At 38.0% G+C, this 16,558-nt stretch overlaps 1 protein-coding gene across 9 annotated transcripts in view; it reads right to left on the reverse strand.

The window, feature by feature from the left end:
* The window catches only part of LOC129771839 (bromodomain-containing protein DDB_G0280777), a 237,822-nt gene that overhangs the window by 141,464 nt on the left and 79,800 nt on the right, over positions 1-16,558 (reverse strand). For 4 of the 9 annotated variants that reach the window (XM_055775914.1, XM_055775920.1, XM_055775919.1 and 1 more), the window contains exon 2: positions 14,766-15,111. The gene's annotated coding sequence lies outside the window, so the exon portion shown is untranslated. Of the gene's footprint in view, positions 1-14,765; positions 15,245-15,265; positions 15,608-16,558 lie in introns of those variants that run through there. The other 5 variants (XM_055775922.1, XM_055775913.1, XM_055775915.1 and 2 more) reach the window with 3 other exon arrangements.

Below are 16,558 nucleotides of genomic sequence, written 5' to 3' on the forward strand. Positions count from 1 at the left end.
ATTTAAATCTGTACCAGAGGGGTAAAAAATCTTTCTCATCTGTACTTTTTTTCAAAAATCTGTACCGAAAATATTCGTTGCAGAGAAAAAAATAATTCATTAGCATGAAAAAAATAGTCATTCATTTACTACAAATACTACATTTACATGTGCAAGTCATTCGTGTGTTTGATGATGCTTATACATAGTTTTTTTTTTAAATCTAGATTGCATACTATCATCTATTGAAATGCCACCACGATGTTTGACGAAATCCTTTGATCTCAAAATAGCGTTCATCGTATCGTTGCTAATCCGATTTCAAGGCTTATTTGTGTTCTGATTATATTCAGAAAAAAAACGCTCCATACAGTGGTAGACATTCGTTTAGCCGCACCCTATTTTTTCTCAATATTTTTAAAAATAAGTCAAATATTTGTACAGTTTTGTTCATAAAAGACTATTGTTTATTTTCATCGAATTCATTCAAAAAAAGTATAAAATCACTTTATTTTCTAAGTAATTCAAATATGTGGAATCGGGGTGGACATTCGTTTAGCCGCATCCTAAAATTTCAATAAAAGAAAATTTTTGCGGCAAATTTCGAGTCCAATCGGTAGCTAATATTTAGTATGTCCACCTCCATTCCGGATCACTTTCAAAACTCGTTTTGGCATCGAGTCGGACAGCTTTTAAAGTGTTGCCATATTGATTATAGCCCAACACTCCTGAATTACTGCCTTGAGGCTGGAAATGTTGTCAAATTGTCATCCGTTTGTATAGACCATCTCGGCCAAGATTCTCCATAGATTCTCTATGGGATTGCAATCGACTGCAAGCAGGTCATTCAAGAAGCGGAATGTCCTTCTCAGCAAACCATACCTTCGATTGCTTGGAAACGTGGATCTATGCATTATCCTGCTGAAAAAACGATATCCTCTGTAGCGTTATTCTCAATATGGCCAATCAAAACGTCCTCCAGTAATTGAAGATACTTTTCGGAGTTCATTCGGGGGCAAATGAAACAAATGGAAAATTTGCTGTGATAGGCAATGGCTACCCACACTGTCAAACTTCCGCCCCCAAAGTTTCGCTTCGATCTTACGACATTCCGTCGACTTAAATTGTACCAATAGCAACTGTAACAGTCCGGACCATCCAAATTGAACTTTTTTCGCCGGAAAATACAACATTTCTCCATTCCAGTTTCCATTCCATGTATTGCCGGGCGAAAATGAGATGGTTCTGCTTATGGGTGGCGGTCAGTTTCGGCTTGCCTTGAAGTTTCTTCCACATTATGTTTGGTGACTCGTTCAAGATGCGCGAAATATGTCTCTTCGTTACTGGAACAACCGATTCTGCCTTAATGTATGAGCAGGACATCGTTTCCTGGTTGCAAAGCGTCTTATTCGACCTTTAAGACGCAAAGTAACTTTGGTGTTCCCATTTGTTGGTCGTTATACTCCATATTTCAGGCACTTTTTAAAGAAATTCCGTACCACTTTCTCAGATCGACCAATTTTTGTTACGATCCAGCGATTAGAAAACTTTTGTTCACTGAATATCTTTATTATTTTCCGCCCCTCTTCCGTTAATAGAATACCTCTCGATATTCCTTTAAATTCTACGTAGATCACTAATCTGACCAACTTCTAACGTTGCACATCTAATATTTACCTTGTAAATTGAAAATTCCCAAGTATGTTTTAAAAAAAGACAGATAAAGGTATGTTGATTATTCGAAAACCCGATTTGTATGCCCTGCGGCATATGTCTCGGGAAAAAACGACGTTTGAATGTTTATATCCACCGATGCCGCCTTGTGTGTGTGATTGTGACGCGCGTCCTTTCAATAAAATTGACTTAAATATACTACCACTACAGCAAATAAGTATCCCGATAAAAAGAACATTCCTTGGTGTTTTGTAAGTGTTTCAAGTTTTTTCAAAGTGCGGCTAAACGAATGTCTATCACTGTAGTTGCCGAGGAGTGAGGCATAATGAGAACGTTACAAACAAAACATCGAAGTGCCGAAAAGGCTAGCGAGCCGTCAATTCTTTTTAGGTATTCAATTTTTGTCCATCAACCCTGCACATGCTCGTTTTCTGAAATTGCGATTTATTTACGGAGTAATTTTATCTTTAGTGCACGGAATTAATTCTCCACATCTTGTTAATTCCCGTTTCTCTAACCCACACACACAACGTTTTTTTTTTATTTCAATCGTTTATTTTTACAGGCTCAGTTACATAGGTTTAAAGGAGCCGAACTCCTTACTGTATTGTTACTAGTATATATACATTTTTCCTTAATTCTAATGTTAATAATATAGGAAACCGATTACTCGCGGTCGACTCGAGTTTAGAAGGGTGACATATTTTCTTCAGGAAAAGGAGGGGATATGAGGATATATTGACAATGATCACACTCACACACTCAATCACACTCATCACACTCAATTCTTAAACCTATCTTATATCTAATATGTATTTACATTTCATCTTATTCTTAAGAAGGGATCCGATCTCTCACAAAGGAAAAGGAAAAGGAAAAACTAAGGGTATAAGGACAATCACACACGAAGATATCGAAGATAGCTTTAAGGAATACATATATTTGGGACATGTCATCAAGGTCTAACCGAGCCAACACGTCTCTCACCGGCACCATGGGCTGTCTTCCTCGGGCCCGAAGGGTGTCTTCTAAATTCGATCTGGCGACAAGATACAGCTCGCACGACCAAACAACGTGCTCGATGTCGTGGTAACCTTGGCCACAAACACAAAGATTGTTGTCGGCAAGATTAATACGAAAGAGTAGCGCATCTAACGAACAGTGATTGGACTTGAGTCAGGAGAAGGTGCGAATAAAGTCCCGACTCAAGTCCAGACTTTTGAACCATGGTTTGAGGCTAACCTTAGGGATAATCGAGTGGAACCACCGGACCAATTCATCTTCGTTCCATTTGCGTTGCCAGTTAACTATGGTATTTTTGCGGACTAAAGAATAAAATTCATTGAAGGCGATTTGACGCTGATAAATATCGCCTTCAATTGCACCTACCTTTGCTAATGAGTCAGCCCTCTCATTACCCGGAATTGAGCAATGTGAAGGGACCCAGACAAAGGTAATGACATAACAGCGTCTGGATACACACACAACGTTAATGCTGATCAAATTAGAAAAGTTTCTGGGATTTAACATTGCCGCAGACTTGTGCGTGGAATCATCAAAATCGAATCTTTTTCTTATTTGTTTGATCAGCTTCATGCTCCACTTCAACAAATATCCTTTGAAATGATCTGCCTTTCGATGTCCATTGTTCTGATAAATTCTTCGGCTGTTATACCAACCTAAAATTCCTGTCGCTTTTCAAATGATCATCATTTTGAATAGCATTGGACATTGAAGCAACGTAAGATTCCTTGCAGATTTTAGTAAGAACGATCAGATAAAAATCTTTCAGTTCTTCATGTAGCATCCAGGTTTTCCAGCCTGGAACATACGATTCAATCTCTTGATCTGGGACAAAACATACGTAGCACAGTCTGATGCGAATCCCTTCAGACGATTCTTGTGAGGGATTTCGTCCTGAAGAAACTGATCAAGCATTGCATTGAAAATGCTTTTATGATGAGCAGAACCAAGCGATACTGCGGCGTAAAAGTCGTCATGTACCTCAATGTTGCTTTATTCAAGTGTAAGACATTTCACAAATGGAAAAATTCTGTACCAATCTGTACTTTCTGACGAAGATCTGTACTCTGTACCGTACAGAATCTGTACCAAAAATAACGAAAAAATCTGTACCATTTCAGATTAATCTGTACGTGGGGCAAAACTGCATATAACTATCCTTCAGACTGATTCAAATGCTGTATGAATAAAACTGGTACCATAATTAATACTGGAACGTTATCTAAAAAAATCTCTTTATTCGGTAACTAATACTGGAACGTTATCTAAAAAAATCGTAAAATGTAAAATGTAACAAATCTTAGAGAAATTCGATTCGATTGGTATGCCAATCATCAAAATCCATTTGCACTAAAAATAGTTATTAATATCAAAACAAGTTTTTAAAAAAATGGCATGTTTTCTGATTTGGCACTCTTAATAAAAGACGTGAAGTTTCGAAATTTGTCAACCAAATATTGTTTACAAATCTTCGAGTTTTTCACAATTGTAAATATCGAAATTTTGCTGCAAATAAGCATCACTTGCGGGAAGTTTTGATTTTCTGTTTCCATTGGAAGGAAAAGGTAATTAAAGCTCATCGAATGTAACCTTTCATGGTGATTCTGCACCCGATTTTGTAAGTAGTAGTTTGGGCGATTTAAAAGTGGTGATTTAGTGTTAAAGACAAAAAACGTCAGGGTCAACCGAAAAAGTTTGAATTGAAAGCGAGAGATGTCGAACGGCGATTCTGCATGTCCGGAAAATTGTTTGTACGGTACGAAAGGAATCCTTTTTTGCATAAAATCGTTACTGGGGACCACAAATGGAATTACTCCAAAACGAAAGAGATCGTATGTAAAACCGGACCAATTAGGAACAGCGATAATTCACGGCGTCGAAGTAATGCTCTGCGTCTGATGGAATCAAAAAGGTGTGATCTACTCGATTAACTCGATTTGTTTACATTTGTTACATAGGACCTTTTCAAAAGTTACGCAAGATTTGTTTCGATCGATGCAGAACGATTTGAGTGAAGTACGCTTTACATCAGAGCAGGGTATCAAAAATTGACTGAATTCATCCTTGGCTTCGAAGATGAACGCTTCTTTCGCGAAAATGCTCTGTGGTTTTGTAACACACTTCTCATAATTCTTGTATTACTCACACAAAAATAGAATTCAAATTCTATAGAAAATTTCTTGACTACCACAACTGGATTTTAAATTTCAATTTGTATCACCTATATTTCGATTTTCTATTGTTGAATAACTATTGCTCTTCGTGACTTAAATACGCTGGCCGAACTGAAAGAAGGCATTCAATTCATGCATAAACAAATGCCTGTGAATTTAAAATTCCAAATTCCACCGTCACCGGAATGAATCTAATAAATTTTGTACAAGGATTTGTTACATTGACGAGAGAAGATAAGGATATGACCAAAAATTTGGATAGGAATAGCTTTTCAATATCTAAATTTGGTAATTCCAATACCAAATGAATAGTTCAGCAATGTTGTTTTGGTATCAAATATGCACTATTTGACTGGAATAATATTGTTGGCCATAATCAAAAATTATTCCAGGACTCCAATGCATAGATCATTGCATTAGTCAGTGCATGGAGGCATCAGTTTAACAGTTTTGGACGTTTTGTTTATGTATGGCAACTGAAACAATCTACGCAAAAACTGCTCGAAATAAAACCGATTTACTGAATCCAGTTTTCTTCCAATTTTTTTTTAAAGCAATCTTCCAGTTTTTTGAAAAATATCATTGGTAACCCTGATTCCATGTCAGTTAGTTTAGGTTAGAATTTTCCTCTGTATTCTCAATCACAATTAATAGTTTATCAACATGTTCCAAAAGTACAAATGAATTTCAAGAATTTGTGGGGTTTCTTCGACCTGGTTTTTCACAAGCAAAACACTTCCTTCCCGCATCGAATCTCGCATGACCAAGCCCGTACATTGCGTTTGTGCTTGAGTGAGCGTTTTGTCGGCCCAACAGAACAAGTACTAATTTGCCATTTGACTTTCACTTGCTAACCAGCTAGACAAACGTAGGTGCCGCAACTGGGAACCGTCTCCAATCAAACAACCGAAACCGATTTGAACACTCCCTGCAGAAACTTTACAATTCATTGAGCAACACTGGCGAAGAACATTTTAGCACAACAAATCAACCCATTCGCTTAACATTCTCCGTTATGAAAAACTAAATTATGAAGTGAAATGCGTCTGATAGTTTTATGGCGCCATAGAACACGAAGTAACATTTATTAAGCGTGACTCGTTTCGCGATACAACGCCAAACGAGAATTTACCAAAATCCATATCAGCGCAATTTATCGAAGCCCGCGTGATGAATCGTTTGCTTCAGGCATTATCGAACGGGATAGGCAATATACGAGAGTACGTGGCTATTTACGGAGTGGCGTGAAATGCGCCGAACCCACCCTCCAACACCAGTAACTGACCAATTTATGTGTGCGTATGTTTCTGTGTCCTGGTCCGATGCACAAGTGCGCCACGGGCCCAGAACGGCACCCAACGGTCGGAAAAGGCCTTAATTTCACGGAACGTTGCCATTCGTCTCGCTTTTTGAGTCACTCCTTTCTATAATTGAAGCTTCTGCTTCTGGGTGCAAATCAATCTCTTCGCCATCGCGCCTACCACAAGATGACCACCTGAACCGATGTGCCATGGTTCGTTGCGAAACAGCATCACCCCAATTGCGTACATGAACAACAAGTAACCACGCATTGGATCAGCACAGATAAGATAGTTGCGATAAATTGATTCATTATTCAATTTAAGTGCTTTCTGAACCCGCCATCGGGTTACTGGTTACTGACATTTCGCATTGCCGCATCGAACGCCCATAGTTTGGAGATTGCATCTTGCGGGTCGTATTCACATAATAATGATCATAACAACTGCAATTGGCGCAATTGAAGGCCAGTCGACAATAATCGCAACCGCAAACCGGTTGAAAACACAAAACTGCACGGTGTGTCTTCAACTGTGACTACTGTCTGATGTCAAAAAGGCTGATTGAGCATGTTAGGATGACACATGGATTGTGTTCAACAGTATAATCATGAGCAAATATGATTCTTGTCATGATGATCCATTGGTATTTTAATTTTGCACACAAGATCATTTGAACACATGCATTTATCAATTACTGTTTCAGCTGCACCGTGTGTCCGATATTTCGAACTGTTTCCGTAACAGATAGTGGGTTGGCTGAATCGAGATATCGTTTCGTTGTTTTACTTATCTAGATACAGCCAGTTAACGGAAATGTACATTCACTATCGCTACATTGCCGTCTGCGTTCACTTTCTTTCCCATTCTCCGGTCTTTGGTCGTCCTGTATACATCTATTTCATTAGCGATTTACAATGAGCTTTATAGTTTCAAACCCACATTTCTTACTAAACGCCTGCGGCTGGTTTGATAATATGACATCAAAATCCGGAAACTTGTATTGCACCACATCACATATATCGGGAAGCCTGGGCGTAGTCCAAATGAGGTTACCACTTCAGGTATGATCAAAAATCCCACGATAACATGATGAACGATTTGAAGATGAGATGTTTTTGAAATTACTGAGTCTATCTCAATATCTCAATTAACCGGATGCCAAATCAATCATATTCGATGCAACATAAATATGGTAAGCTACATCGGGGTAAGTTGAAACGGTTTTTTCGAAGTTCAACTTGAAAGTTATCTAAAAAAAATCACAAATTCACTAAATTGAAATCTGGGGTGACATTGCGTATTTCGAAACGAGTGATTTTTGTTCGTTTCGACCATTTTTACATGCATTTGATCAGCTTTGTTTACGAACCCAAAAATTTTATATTTCTCTACGAGACAAATTTTGCTCTAAATCTAGTACACCGAAAATATGAACTTGAAAAATATACATAATACTGAAACCATTTCGATTTGAGTTCGAATTTTCTCAAAACGAGTTACTCGTTTCGGAATGCGCAATGGCACCCCTGTTTGCACCATATGCAAGGTATGACAGATGACATTCTATAAAAAATAGAGATTCACAATAGATTGTTCCGAAAAATATGAATGTTCATTTTTTTGTTTTCATATACATTGTTCCAACTTGCCCCGTAGTGCAGGGTATGTTGAAACGCCGAACTATCATGAATTCAATTTGTGGTTTTGTTTGTCGAACTATCTACAACTGATTCATGAAGCACTAAATTGATGGAATCACATATAAATTATTGGAAAAGGGGTTTTGATAGACTTGAGATGTGGGAAAGTAGTCTGATTCACGCATAATGGACACAACATACTAGAGATTAAAATACGAAACAATAAGATCAGGATCACTACTTTAGGCGCTTTCATGTCAGAGTAGAGTCACTCAAAGCGGCTACTAATGAGATTTATGGGATCATTCAAATATAAAATTATTATGTTACGCACCCGTATTTATGATGTGCACCCGTGGCCGAGTGGTTAGCGTCCCACACTATCATGCCGGGTGTTCGGGTTCGATTCCCGTTCTGGTTGGGGGATTTTTCGTCAAAGAAAATTCTTCCGGCTTGCACTGTGGTCACGCGTATTCTAGAGCTTGCCACTTTAGAGTACATTCAAGGCGTGTTATTCGGCATAGAAATCTCAACCAAGTATTAATGAACGACGCTAGTTAATGAATACGTTGAGACGGCAAAAGTTCCACAGGGAACGTTAACGCCATTCAAGAAGAAGAAGATGTTACGCACCCAGGGAGGAGGGGATACTTTATGGAAACTGATTTAGAAATAAATCTGAATAAGTCTAAACATTTTTATGCAAATGACCATTTGATACATTTTAAGGAGCGAAGAGGGAGTAGAAAAATTATATTTTCATGATGTACTGTATTCTATTAGTCAATGCATTTCAATTTAGTGGCGGCAACCTTTTTGAATTTATGTTGTTCAAAATGAAGTGTGTTCTCCAAGTCAAGCCATTCAGCCATTTTTTAGCAGCAGCCAAATTGGATTTATGAAGATCATGGAATACGTAGTTTTATAATAACAGCTGAGATGAAGGTGTGTTCCAAATTTCAGATCAATCAATCAACGGGGTAAAATATCTATTAATGTGCGACAACTCTATAGACTTTCAAAACATATTTGGATTTTTCATGATCTATTGTGTTCTACTAGTTGAGCACTTTCATTCGATACCCAAATTGATGGAGTATTGAAAAAAAATATATATGGCGCCATTTTATGGTGGCGGTCATTTGAGATTTGTATTTTTCATAAATAACTATGTTCTACTAGCCGCCATTTACGATTTGCATGGTTCATGATCGACTGTGTTCTACTAGTTGAACACTTTCATTTGATACCCATATTGATTTCTTTTTTGGGAAAACCCCTGTTGATGGGGTTTAGAGAAAATATATAATTTGCCATTTTGTAGCGGCCGCCATTTTGGATTTGCATTTTTCATAAATAACTATGTTCTACTAGTCAAGCCCTTTCATTTGATATCCATATTGATGGGGTTTGGAATAAATATATATGGCGTCATTTTGTGGTGGCAGCCATTTTGTATTTGCATTTTTCATAAATAACTGTGTTCTACTAGTCAATTTCTCTCATTTGATACCCATATTGATAGGGTATTGAAAAAATATATAATCCGCTATTTTGTAGCGGCCGCCATCTTGGATTTCCAAGATCATGGAATACGCAGTTTTATAATGACTGCAGAGATAAAGCTGTGTTCCAAATTTCAGATCAATCGGTCAACCGGAAGGGGGTTAAATTTTTATTAATGTGGGTTTATTTCCGAGTGGCAATATAGTTGTGACGGTCTTATAAAGGGTTAACCCCAAAAACACTCCTGCCTTGTAAACTAACTTTATTGCGCCTTTGGTTATTCAAAAATTGTAAGTTTCGCTAGCTCAGAGGTAGACCTAACCTCAAGGTCGGCTTCTCTACCAAGTACGAAGTGGACTCACCATGCGAAGCGGGATTAAAGTAGAACCACTATTAAAGGATTCGTTATATATTTAATAAGAACACAAGGTAAGTATGAGAATGTATTTCTTTATTACTTTTCAAGTTAGGGGGGTTAGAACCGATGCGGCCGGACAGGAACTGTAGAGCAGGTAAGTCGGCGAATTGTAGGAGAGAGAGAGGTAAGTTGTGGTTGCCCGTTGACGGTAGTCGACCTCATTGGTTCCAGTACGGTTCTTACCGTACTGTTACCTCAAAGACTTTGGATCGACTCACCCGAAAGCGTGAGGAGCAACGATGACGTTGGGGGCTCGTTGACTACCGGCATTCGATCTGAGGCTCTCTCTCTCTCTCTCTCTCTCTCTCTCTCTCTCTCTCTCTCTCGATCTCTCTTTTTCTCTCTCTCTCTCTTTTTTTTCTCTCTCTCTCTCTTTTTTTTTCTCTCTCTCTCTTTTTTTTCTCTCTCTCTCTCTCTCCCCTTTCCGCTATCAGCATTTGGGACCGGAAATCTTCCAACCCTTCACATTGTAATCGTTGTTGATTTCCACAGTTGATTTCAGGTTTTCGACAGCATACTTTGCCTCATAGGTATGTACTTATTGGGGAAGGGGTAAGCATTAGTGAGGTTTTTTCTGTACTTATGAATTCATTTCTTATTAAAGAATCGACGATTCTTTTTTGTTTCGTTTTTTTAAACCGTAACAACATCAATACAATTGCAGCGGGAAAAAAAAATTAATTTTTCTATATAGACTTAAAAGATTTTTATTTTCATTTTTTATCAAACACACCATTTGTTTTATTAAAATTTTATTATTTATCTAACGCAGTAGATCCTAAATAGTACGTTTATAGTTAAAACTTATCAACTTGTTGTATTTCCAACGAATTTGAACAGAGTTTTCTGCCGGTCGCGGTTTTGTAATAATATAATATTCCAACTGCAGCGAAAAAAATATGTTTTGTGGGTGGCAAAACAGTTGCCAAGGCCATACGAAGGGTTAAATTAACCTGAACGAAAATACAAAGCTTGTGTTTGCTCCTAATACAGCGTGTTTGCTTCCACCGTTTATAAAACGGAAAGACTTAATTTATTAGTTCTTTCCAGAAATATTTTTAAAAAAGAGTTTCCGCTGTGAACTTGCAAGTTCAAGCGTCCATAGGCACGTTTTCATCGGAGAACCATTCCCGTGCTAACGATCCAACACACACACACACACAATGATGCACTTTTCTCAGTTGAGGCAACGCATCGATTTTCATGCCGTTTGGTGAAGAGTGCTTTTGTATATTTGCATCACACGCACACATTGATGTTGCTTTCATGTGTTGCCAAAGGTTGAGTGAGGTGGTTAATAAATATGGAATAACGGTATGCTGGTGGGACAAAAAATAATTGTCCCATTCACAATTCATCAGTCATCATGCTAGCGACACCACGACAGCGGAGGTTCGATGGGAAGATAGGACGTTGCTCCGGTTTTTCTGGTTTCAGCTTATGTATTGTATTCACGAGAACAAGAATGAATCATCAATTATCCACCTTCAGCGGTTTCCATAAAACCATGGTCCTTTTCTGGGCACCAAAACATTCATCGGGTTATTTTTAAAAAATATTAACATTAATTCAAATCTAAAAATCTATTTTAATCTAAAAAGTAATCTATTATTTTTGGGTAAAATTCAAACCATTTTTAATATACTTCGGATTGTCCGACCTGGGTCAAAACGGTGAATATTTTTGTTGTGAAATTCGTTTTCATTCTGAATGTAGCTTCATAATACTTCTCTCATAAAAGCCTTGGTCCCTTTTGGCGAAAAACTGTAGCAATAGATTTTTACAATCATCTCTTAATCCCAATTTCTTATCATTCAGGTAGTTCTGCATTGCGAGAGAAAGGTGGTAATTACTTGGTGCCAGGTCCGGATTACAGAGTGGCGCAGTCTGAAGGAAAAAAAAAATTATGATCGCGATGCAACTATCGAGCGTGTTGGTTCCTAAGCGGTTCAGTTGTCGACTTTGTATCGTTTTTAATTCGAGAATAAAGATTTTGTATTGTGAGACATTTTATTTATATGAAAAAAAAAATTTGTGCGCTGTGTCCAACGAAAAACCCCGCAAATTCCATTACAAAATCGGATTTCAAGATAGGGCATTTTGCGGAATTTAATAAAACAGTTTGATAGAATTACCATTAAGTCTTGCAACGCTAGACCAACTAGAACCTATTCCTACCTATTCAAGATTCAATGAAAGGAAATTTAAACTAATATATTCAATATTAATATTATTATTCAGCCATATCATGCTAAATCAATAAAGTGGTTTTCAAATGATCATAAAAATTGGAAATTTTGTTCTTTATCGCGAAATATTAAACCCATATTTTTTATTTCTATTGATGAAATACCCATCACCATTTAAAATATGTAGCGCCCTTGTTCCGATACTATTTAAACTATAAAAAAACTAATACAATAAATGATTACGAAAACAAAATCCAAAGCGTGAAAAAATGTAATATTTTTCAAAAAATGGCTTTAATTTGATATGTCGATCATCTGAATCGGTCTAGTAGTTTAAAAGTTAATAATGTTTCAAAGAGTGTAATTTTTTGGGAAAAGGGGAAAAATCAATTTTTCGGACCACCCTAAAATGGAAATGGACATCATAATGGAAAAAATGAAAAATACAGGTCCGATAATTTGCAGTGAGGAACAGAACTACCGGTTTTCACGAAAATCTAAGAACTAACGGGTGTTAAATAAGAATTTTTTCAATACCTTTCAGTAACTCAAATAAAGAGCGTAAAATTTTCTTTCTCCAAGAAAATTGCTCTTTGGGCTCCCTAGAAACATTAGGCGTTTGTGGTTTTGCTTGTTTGAATTTAGTCAAAGCAAAGATGGCGTCGAAACAGCACGTGCTCCGCGAACGCATTGTACGGTTCTACGGTGGCACATTTTAAGGAAGAAAATGTACCTGTCAGTACGGTATATCGTATCCTGGGTTCCCTGAACGTAGAGCGGAAGGTCGGAAGTGGTCGTCCGGTGACGATAATGACGAAGCAGAGGAAGACATCGTTAAAGAAGCTGTTTGACAACAAGGACGCAACCAGCCTGCGTGACGCCGGTCGGAAATATGGCTGCTCCCACGTATTGATCCATCGGGCCCTCAAGATGGAAGGAATCGTCTGCAGGAAGAAGACGAGGTCGCCGGAGTACACGGAGGAGCAGATTGAGACGGTTAAATCACAGTGTCGGTGGATGACCAAAAAAATACCGCGGGACGTCTTTCGTTCTGGACGACGAAAACTATTTTCCGCTGTCCAAAACGCATATTCCAGGAAATGATAATTACTACTTCAGCGACAAGTCATCCACACCGCCTGAAGTGAAATACAAGTTCAAGCACAAGTTTGAAAAAAAGGTTATGTTGTACATCGCCATTTCCGACCGGGGCATTTCAAAGCCTTGGTTTAAGCCGAGCGGTCTGGCAATCAACCAACAAATCTATCGAGAAGAGTGCCTCGATAAAATCCTGCTGCCGTTCCTGAACGAGCATCACGCGGATGGGAAGTACGTCTTCTGGCCGGACAAGGCGTCTTCCCATTACGCCAAAAAGACGCTGGCGTATCTTGAGGAGAAAAAGATACCGTTCGTGCCGAAAGATCGTAACCCAAAAAACTTGCCCCAGTGCCGCCCAATAGAGGATTTCTTTGGCTCACTCAGTGCCCTAGTGTATAAAAACAATTGGAGGGCCAAGGACACGAAGCAACTGACTACAAGAATCCGGAATTGTATCCGGAAAATGGACGTAAGTGCCGTACAACGTTCTTGTGAGAGCATCGCGACAAAGTTGCGTCGAACAGCAGACCACGGCCCTTACTCAAACATTTACTGACATTTTTTTTGAAGAAAATACAATATGTTATTAATAAAGGAATACTGAAATCGATGAAAAAAAATATTTTTTTTGTATGTGATTGAAAAAATTCTCATTTTTTATTTAACACCCGTTACTATATCGGATTGGCATGGAATTTGGCATGTATTTTGCATATTTTGCGAAATAAATTGTTACTCCAAAAGCAGGCAACACGGAAAGCGAAAATACGTGTGAGAAGTGAATATTTCCTTCGATTAGATTAAGCCAAAAACTACTTGCGTTTGCGTGAAGCAAAAAAATTATGTCCAAACATTTTGTTCAAAGTACCGTTAAGACAATGACAACGCAGAGCAATTATAGTAGATCTTAAATCTGAAATTTACTTAATAATGCTGTCAATAAGATCCGGTTTACCGCAAAACTATATGTAGTAAGTGATTGGGCATGCAATTACACGATGCACGATTGACTGATTTGATCGGTTTTAGAGAGACAGATTTATTGACAAACAACAAATTACCTCCATCAATTACCAAACAATCCAGACAGTATTTCACTCGCAGAGCTTCTCGTTTCCATGGGCAAGTGGAAACCGAAAAACCAACCTTGTTTGCGTTATAAATTTTGTACTTCACTTGAATTCGTTCTTTCCATTGAACGGTTCGCCGGTAGACATTGGAAAGGCTTCGATTGAAGGATAATACAATCTTCTGCGGTTGGCGGTTTCATGGCATCTGCACTCTTCACGTTCATGCTCGACACATTTTGCAAAACTAGATCAATTTTCCACCGCTGAATTGCAAATTACAGAATGTCGGCGCTCGCTGGATATTTCACACCGACAAGCACGAAAAAAACGTCTTGCATCAAGCGCTTTCGTGTTGGAAAGCTTGCTCAACGAAATCGTTGCTGAAATAAAAAATCGTTCCAAGCATCGAGAAGAATTCGATTCGAGCGCAAGAGGATGATGATGCATGTAATTAGGTTAGATTGAATTTGATCAAACATCTTCCAAACCCCCAGATGAATTCGTAATCCACGTGGAATGGGCGGTGAGATGATGACTAGTCTCTGATCGGTTACACTGTATGGTTTAATGATGTAATGGGCGAGGGTGGACTCCTTCAAGATGGTTTGAGCACGTGACCGGCAATACTAACAGAGACTCTCAAAAATTTTAACACGAATGCCTGTAAATAATACTGCTCAGAGATTGACTTACCTTGTTTAAAGCTGCGAGCCCCGTTTTGAAGCTGATATAATCCCGTAGATGGCAGAAATGAAAACTTTTTATTGTGTCTTCTCACACCCTACCAAGGAAATTGCTCTTATATCGCCGCGACACAGTTTATTTTTTTCTTTTCAAAGCACAATAACAGTTAGAAACATTTCTTTTCTTGCCTTAACATTTCCTACTCATAACTATTGAAATCTGCATTTTTTCAAAAGATTTTCATCTTTTCTTCCCACATGGAATGTTTCACTTTTCCCGCATTCCTAACACAAACAAGTGATTAAGTATCGTTCGTCTCGACTGGTACACTTCACTCTCGAACAGAAATATTTTGCTACAAAAGTAAGAAACAGCAATAAGCAAACATTTGAACAGAAAATGAGATCTACTGCTCGTGAAATCAGAAGAAAAATCATCTAAAGACACGAAGCAAAACACAACTCCCTAAGCTATGTTCCACTAAACATTTCAATCACCATCGGTGGTACCTATGTATATGCTTGCAACATGATAGCTAAACCACAAAAACTGAAACAAGCGAATATAATAAATAAGGGTAGCTCGACGGCGGCGGCTTTGGCCCGCTCAGGTGTTTCAGCACAGAATTGACGGTTGGAGGTTTTCCGTGTAACCGAAATTCTAGCACATTGTTCTGTATGTGGCTTGAGGAAGATGATTCACACTTCACGTCATTGGTGGCATTTGCAGACGACGCGAAAAAGTAATTCTGAAGAATGTGTAATCCGCAGTGCTTCTTGGGCGGTGTTTGTTTGAATATGGATTCCGGCTGAAGATTACGACGGTCGGCGCTGTGATGTGTCCTGGGCGATCTGAAATTGGAGAAGAATATAATGATTATAATTTTTGCATGAAAATGTCGTTACATTTATTCAAGACTTTAGGAGAGGCAGGGTAAAATGAAAATCCTAGAACTAAACATGCAAGATATAATGAAGGATTTAGAAAGCTTATACTTCTACCATCTTTTTATGTTTTTCTAGTTTCATCAATTGATCGGAAAGATTTCTACGCATCTATCACAATAGAAAATGCTATATTTCTGAAGATACACAATTGAATAATTGTAAAATGTCAAACATTATCTAAACGTGCTAAATTTGATTGGTTCAGTTTGCGCTCCTAAAATTTTACCGATCAAAATAAGTGACAAAAGTAGCTACAATAAAAATACGTTAATACCACTGCGAAAACAATCGCAACTATCCACTGTGGATTTCATCCTATCCAAGGGAAATGAGTAAAATAAGAAAGCCACCATATAAATTTGAGCCTCATTTTAGCCAGCCCCAGCTTCGCACCAGCTATCGAGCAAACAACAGCCATTCTGTACGCTGATATCACCCAAAACGATTTTGTTCAGTTTTTGAAGAGAAGCGACTATCGCAAGACAGGTGCGGTAGTAAAACAACAACATCAACTGATATAACCTCTGCAGTAACAACATCGTCAGCAGCAGTAGCAAACGAATTTGAATTGTCCTGTAATGCCTCCTGTCGCAACATATTTTATTCCACATTTATCAAGAAGAAGGTGTTAGGTGTTCATGTTTTGTGTTATATGTTTTGACGTAGGAAACCATATTGGGGTACAAATTGAAAATCGAAAATCGAGTACATCGTGAAAAATGTCCAATTTCAAACGCTTATTGCTCAGTCATTTCATGATGGATTGATGAAATATTTGCGTCAATCGATTTCGACACTCCCTAACAATTTTTTATATTGAAGAAAATAATATCGGCAGAATATGGGAAAGTTAGA

This window comes from Toxorhynchites rutilus, chromosome 2 (assembly GCF_029784135.1).
Source record: "Toxorhynchites rutilus septentrionalis strain SRP chromosome 2, ASM2978413v1, whole genome shotgun sequence".
In the NCBI taxonomy this organism is placed as follows: domain Eukaryota; kingdom Metazoa; phylum Arthropoda; class Insecta; order Diptera; family Culicidae; genus Toxorhynchites; species Toxorhynchites rutilus.